This window comes from Bidens hawaiensis, unplaced genomic scaffold (genome assembly GCF_021521415.1).
Source record: "Bidens hawaiensis isolate Kalapana, Puna unplaced genomic scaffold, B.hawaiensis_p1.1 tig00008044_1, whole genome shotgun sequence".
NCBI lineage: Eukaryota > Viridiplantae > Streptophyta > Magnoliopsida > Asterales > Asteraceae > Bidens > Bidens hawaiensis.
Genome location: NW_027491567.1, coordinates 378413 through 385045, shown reverse-complemented (window position 1 = coordinate 385045; position 6633 = coordinate 378413).

Genomic DNA, 6633 nt, shown 5'->3' with positions numbered 1-6633 from the left:
AAAGTCTCTGTTTCAGCAAAGCGGCCGAACTTAACTAGCTCATGAAGGCCTTGATAGATGACCTTTGCCCCTTTTCTTGATTGCTTCATCAACCCAAAGTTATTGGGTCCCATCGACTTCATATCTAGTGTCTCAACAGATCTAATAAGGTCAGTGTAATGTGAATCAAAGATCATCTGTAGAAACCGAGGATACATAAGAAACATCTCTTTCTTCTTTCCCTTCAGATTGCTCAACATCTCATTGAAAACGAACTTGGAATAGTTGTAATTCTAATCCATGATCAGAGCAACAATGGCCGACATCTGCGTGTGGCTAATCTCATCGGAACCCCCTTTTCGTCCCGACACACACGTAAAGAATGTGTGTATCAGAAATCTCCAGTAAGGGTGGAATAACTTCTTGATTGTAGGAGGGTAGGATCCTCGTAGCACATTCTTTTAAGGACCTCAGAAATAGCAGCAGTCGAGTACTCTGTTGGGTAATCAGGTTGATCCCCAAATAAAAGCACTTCACGTATAATGGCCTCTGTGATGACGACCGGCTTCTTTTGCACTTTGGAGTCAATACACACAACTCCACCTGGTCCTCACTGGTTGATCGAAGCATTGTTCCAGAAGTCTGTGATTATTTTTTTGCAAATGATAGGATTTTCTCGTAAGGCGTGAGAAATCCTGCAAGTATTGAGGCCAACGATCATGGACTTGAACTCCTTGTTTGCTGGAGGAGGATCAAACAAATATCCAGCCATATTGTGAGTATCAACGAATTTTAGAGGAGCTTGATCAGCCATTACTGCAACAAACGAGTCAAGTTAGTAAATGTTTACGTAACTTGAGTGATGATCATGAGTTTAAGAACACTAATTTTAATTTCTCAAACATTAGAGACTAATTGTAACAAAAAAAAAGTTATAAGGACCAAAACGAGATTTAATAATGTATTTTAATAGTTTTCGGTCCAAGGTGGCTGTTTTCTGTCCATGTAAAGAGATATTGGTCAAAGTATGGAGTTCTCGGTCAAAGGAGGCATGATCTCTGTCCAGTCCCATCGAGAACACAGGTTCTCGGTCAGGGACAAGAGATCTCGGTCAACAAAAGTCTACCAAGAACCCTTAGTTTGACCATGGGTTTTCGGTCAAACCGCTAATGAGACAAAAAGGAAACTCTTTGAATTCAGCCTAAAACTCCGTGTCATCCCTTCCAAATAACCGAAGTCTCCAATCCACCATGGAACCTGCAATAAGCTCTTAAAACCACCACAATAGTCTCAATCAAAATTAACGACCAAACTGATTCAAGTTCATTATCTGAATCAATTGACATCTCATCTCAAACAATCCTACTAAGATTAACACAGTTGTAACATGCTGCATCCTCGATAGATCTCATACCTGTACTCGAACACAAAGAAACTAAAGTGCGAATAGTCTTGATTAGGATACTAAAGTATTAGGGTTTTCGGCCAGATAGGTTTTCTTCAGAGAGAAATAGTCTTTGAAAGTAATAATAATAATTGAGTTAAAAAATCCATTTATATTCCAAACTTCATGGGCCGGGAACCCTTAGGGACCAAGAGAAACCCAATCAGACGAGCCTAGATTACAAACTTTGGCCCAAAACCAAATTATAAGATGACCAGATGCAATCCCAATGCCCAAAGTAGTTTTCCAACATTAAAGCAAGCCCAATTTGAACACATGTTTCGAGGAGAGTAGTTTCGAGATGAAAACAAAATCTAAAAAAAATAATAAACTCAAAAAAACAACAACAACACGAAACACAAGTCTTCTAGATATTTATCTAATTTGGGATCAAATTTCAGTTTTGCAAAAACGCCACTTTTTGAGAAAAGATCCGAACATGGAATCATATTGTTTAAGGTGTTGTCACAAGGATTCATGTTCAACATTATTACGACACAAAGTGACAGGCTGATAGCAGGTATAACGAACTTAGCATGATTTTCATTGCATCAGTGATATGGATTAGGTTCAGTTCGGCATAAAGCTTAGATGGACATCACTCATGGACCTGTGATGCCTCTTATCTCTTCTCAAAGCGTATTTGGCTTTCCCCAGATCACCCCAATTTGACTCCAACCTCCTAGTGCTTGATCAAAAGTTTATGGATAACAAAAAATTTTTAGGCTTTAAGGTTGAACGTTGGACTTACAAGCCGTCCGGACTTACAGGCCTTTCATTTAGAGTGTTTAGGACTTACTTGAGTGCCCCACCCTTGTAGTTCTAGTATGACCCTTTAAGCCTTTTAAAAACTAATTTGTTTAAGAAATATATATACAGATAATAACACATTTAAAAAAATTATAATTTTTTTTAATAATAAGCAAAGCAATACAATATTTTTGGTGATCAAGACACTACCGGACTCGTGTATGACTGGGTAATTGCTTTTCTGTCTATCCTTTGGAGAGATGTATATGAAAGCATACACATTTCTTCAAAATGACTCTCCACAATAAGTTTAGCAATTTTAATTTATATCACTTCAACTTTTACGCATCATGGAAAACTACCATACAAATCAGTGACTGTTCTAGGGCCTTTTAAGCTTAATAACTTCACCCGCTAGACACACAAGAACAATTTATCTATCCTTTTCCAAAGGTTGGATCAATTTTCATTTGAAAATAATTTTAAGCTTCATCAAGCTATTAATTGAATAATCATATCTTTTCCAAGAAGACACACATGTTAAGAACTTAGTCTCCCCGGTCACTCTTTATCTTTCAGGTAAATGGCTATCCCATATGACCACAAGTGGTTAACATGACCAAACACATATGAGAATACGTGTCCCTCCAACTTGGAATTACCGACATAATTTTATGTGAATGAATTCAAAACATAAAACACATCACAATCGTACCAAATGCTTTCAGTCTTTAGATAAATGGCTATCCTGTGAATCTACAAGTAGATTACCGGACCAAACATATATAAGTATATGTCCTTCAAACTTGAGCAGTCGACATAATTTTAAGCGAGAGTGAATATAAACAAACACACATTTTTTTTATAAAATGATAAAAACGAACTCACACTATTTTTGACTTTTTGAATTTTCTCCCCCTAAATATGTACAAATTTAGAAAATAATGTACAAATTTAAACCTAAAAAGACTCAATCCTCGAAATGAAGCATTTTAAGAAAATTCACAAGCACATTAAATCTGGCTGGTCCGATCGGTTTTGTAAATAAGTCCGCCACATTGTTATCAGTGTGAACTTGCTCAAGATGAATCAATTTTCGGTCGTAACAGTCACGAATAAAATGTATTTTAACATCAATGTGCTTGGTTTTTGAATGTTGAACCGGATTCTTAACAATTGCTATGGCAGCATCATTATCACAAAATATAGGGGTGTTAAGAAATTCCAACCCGTAGTCCAGCAATTGATGTTGCATCCAAATAACCTGTGAACAGCAAGCTGACGCAGCAACATACTCCGCCTTGGCAGTCGAAGTAGACACTGTTTGTTGTTTCTTGCACTGCCATGAAATGAGACGATCTCCTAAAAACTGGCAGCCGGCAGATGTGGATTTCTTGTCAATGTCATCTCCGCCATAATTGCTATCAGCAAAAGCATAAAAATCAAATTCTGAGTTTTTAGGATACCAAAGACCTAACTTCAGTTGTCCCTTCAGATATCTAATAATGCGTTTAACAGCAATTAAATGAGAGATTTTAGGATTAGCCTGGAAACAAGAACATTGACAGACTGCAAACATGATGTCGGGACGACTGGCGGTGAGATACATCAGAGACCCGATCATCGATCGATAGTACGTTTGATCTACGGGACTCCCTTCAGGATCAGACGACAGAAGAGGCCTTTCTGCCATTGGAGTGGCGGCACTCTTGGAATCCTGAAATTCAAATTTTGCAAGCATATCTTCAACGTACTTTCCTTGATGTAGCAAAATTCCCGTCGAGCTCTGACGGACCTGCAATCCTAGAAATGTTGTCATCTCTCCCAACGAGCTCATCTCGAATCTCTTCTTCATAACCTCTTCAAATTCTGAACACAGCTCAACACTGGTAGACCCGAAGATAATATCATCCACATAAATCTGAACCAGAATTAAATCTTTCCTGACGGTTTTAAGGAACAGAGTTTGATCAATGGTCCCCCTTGTATAGCCATGACCCAGAAGATGTGCCGTCAACGTAGCATACCACGCCCGAGGAGCTTGGTGAAAACCATACAATGCTTTATCCAATTTGTAGACATGATTAGGATTCTTAGAGTCTACAAACCCTGGTGGCTGATCCACGTAAATCTCTTCCTTAACTTCGCCATACAGAAACGCGGTCTTAACATCCATCTGATATACCGTGAAACCCATGAAAGACGCATAAGCCAGAAAAATCCGAATGGCCTCAAGTCTAGCTACAGGAGCATATACTTCGGTATAGTCTAGACCTTCAACCTGACGAAAACCACGAACAACTAACTGTGCCTTGTTTCTAACAATAACTCCCGTGTCATCTTGCTTTTTTCGGAAAACCCATCTCGTATCTAGTGCTTTCTTTCCCTCTGGCAGTTCAACTAACCTCCACACTTTCAATTTATCAAACTATTTCAACTCTTCGTGCATGGCATCCACCCAACTTGGTTCTAGAAGAGCCATTTCCGCCGACTTCGGCTCAATCTGAGAAATGAAACAAGAAAACAAACAACTGTTTATGTGTCCTGTCTGACTTCTGGTGGACACACCTGTTTCAAGAGGGCCGATAACATTCTCAATAGGATGATTTCGTTGAGTTCTTGTCAGAATCGGCTGTTCGGGAATATCTCCAGTAGGAGATAAGTTTGATAAATTTTCATCAACTTCAGTGAGGGGATTCTTCCATCCAGAAGCCGCCGTACTGTGTGAGTACGAAGTGCTGGCAACGTATTCATTTGGAATGACATCGGGAAACAAAGTGCTCCCGAAGATTTTACGAATAGGACTCTCCCCCTCAACTGTTGAAGCATTTTCTGAAGAATTTGTAGAATGCACAGTTTCCGTAACTTCTTTTGGTTGACTAACGGACGTGGGTGGGTTGTCATCAAGTGGTTCTGTGACATCATCATTCAAAAGAGGAGAGATATGAGATACTGCATGTGGGTCTTCTTTCTCAGTATCTGCTGTAGCACCACCTGACGTTTCTGTGTTGATGACCGGAAACACATTGAACGGTTTGAACAGTTCATTGTAATCGAATAACCAGTCCGGACCAACACGAGCATCAGTCTCGTTTTCTTCCAACCAACGAACATCATAGGATTCTAGAATCTGTTTAGTTGACTTATTGTAGACTCTGTAGGCGGTGTGACCAGCATATCCAACAAAATAACAATCATCAGCTTTGGCCCAATCTTCAGAGTAGACTCGAGATTCAGTAGAGTACACGGACAACCAAAAGCTCTGAAGTGTGCAACAGTAGGCTTATGACCATATACGATCTCATATGGAGTTTTCATTTGTGATTTGTTAATCATCACCCGATTCTAAACATAACAGGCTGTGTTGATGGCTTCTTCCTAGAAGAATAATGGCAGTTTAGAATCACACAACATGGTCCTTGCCGCCTCGATAAGAGTCCTGTTTCTCCTTTCAGCTACACCATTCTGCTGAGGTGTCCGAGCTGAACTGTATTGACGGAGCACCCCCCTTTTTGAGCAAAAATAATTCAATGATGCATTCTTGAATTCCGTACCATTATCACAACGAATTCCTTTCAGTTTTAGATTCAGCTTATTTTCCATAAGCATCACAAATCTCTTGATCAGTTCTGCAATTTCACTCTTATTTGACAAGAAAAACACCCAGGTAAACTGTGAGTAGTCATCAGTAATAACGAGACAATAAGAGCTGTGAGAAAGACTCAAAACATGAACCGGACCAAAAAGGTCCATATGCAATAGTTGAAAAACTGATGAAATGGTATTAATCAATTTTGGCTTATGAGTTTTTCGATTATGTTTACCCAAAGCACAAGCCACACATTTTTCAATAGTAACAAAGTCTTTAACGGGTAATCCATGTACCAAATCATTCTTAGCAAGACGATTCAGATTTTTCGTATTAGCATGACCAAGACGACGATGCCAAAGCATGGCATTATGTTCAGACACTTTTGAAAACAAACAGGTTATTTCATCAGGAACATTTTTGTTCATGCCGATCATGTAAGCATTATCTTTTCTTTGTGATCGAACAAGAATCCAGTCTTCTGGTATAATGATACCATGTTTTCAAAATCAAGCTCTCTTTCTTAGTAAAATGAATTGAAAACCCTTTATCACAGGTTTGTGACACGCTCAACAAACTGTGCTTCAGCTCTGGAACAAAATTAACATTTTCGAATTTTAGAACACCGTTACTTACAGTACCCTTTTACGTGATCTTCCCTATTTCTCCACCTGCAAAGGACACATACCCACCATTAAAAATTTGAATGTCGTGTAGCTGGGAAATGTATCTTGTCATGTGCCTGGAACAGCCACTATCAACATACCAAGGTCTGATGATATTCCTCCATAGCTGCTCCTGCACGAAGTGCGGGATTAATTAGACTTTGTAACCCAGTCTATAGTAACACTGGGTACACCTGACTCATCTA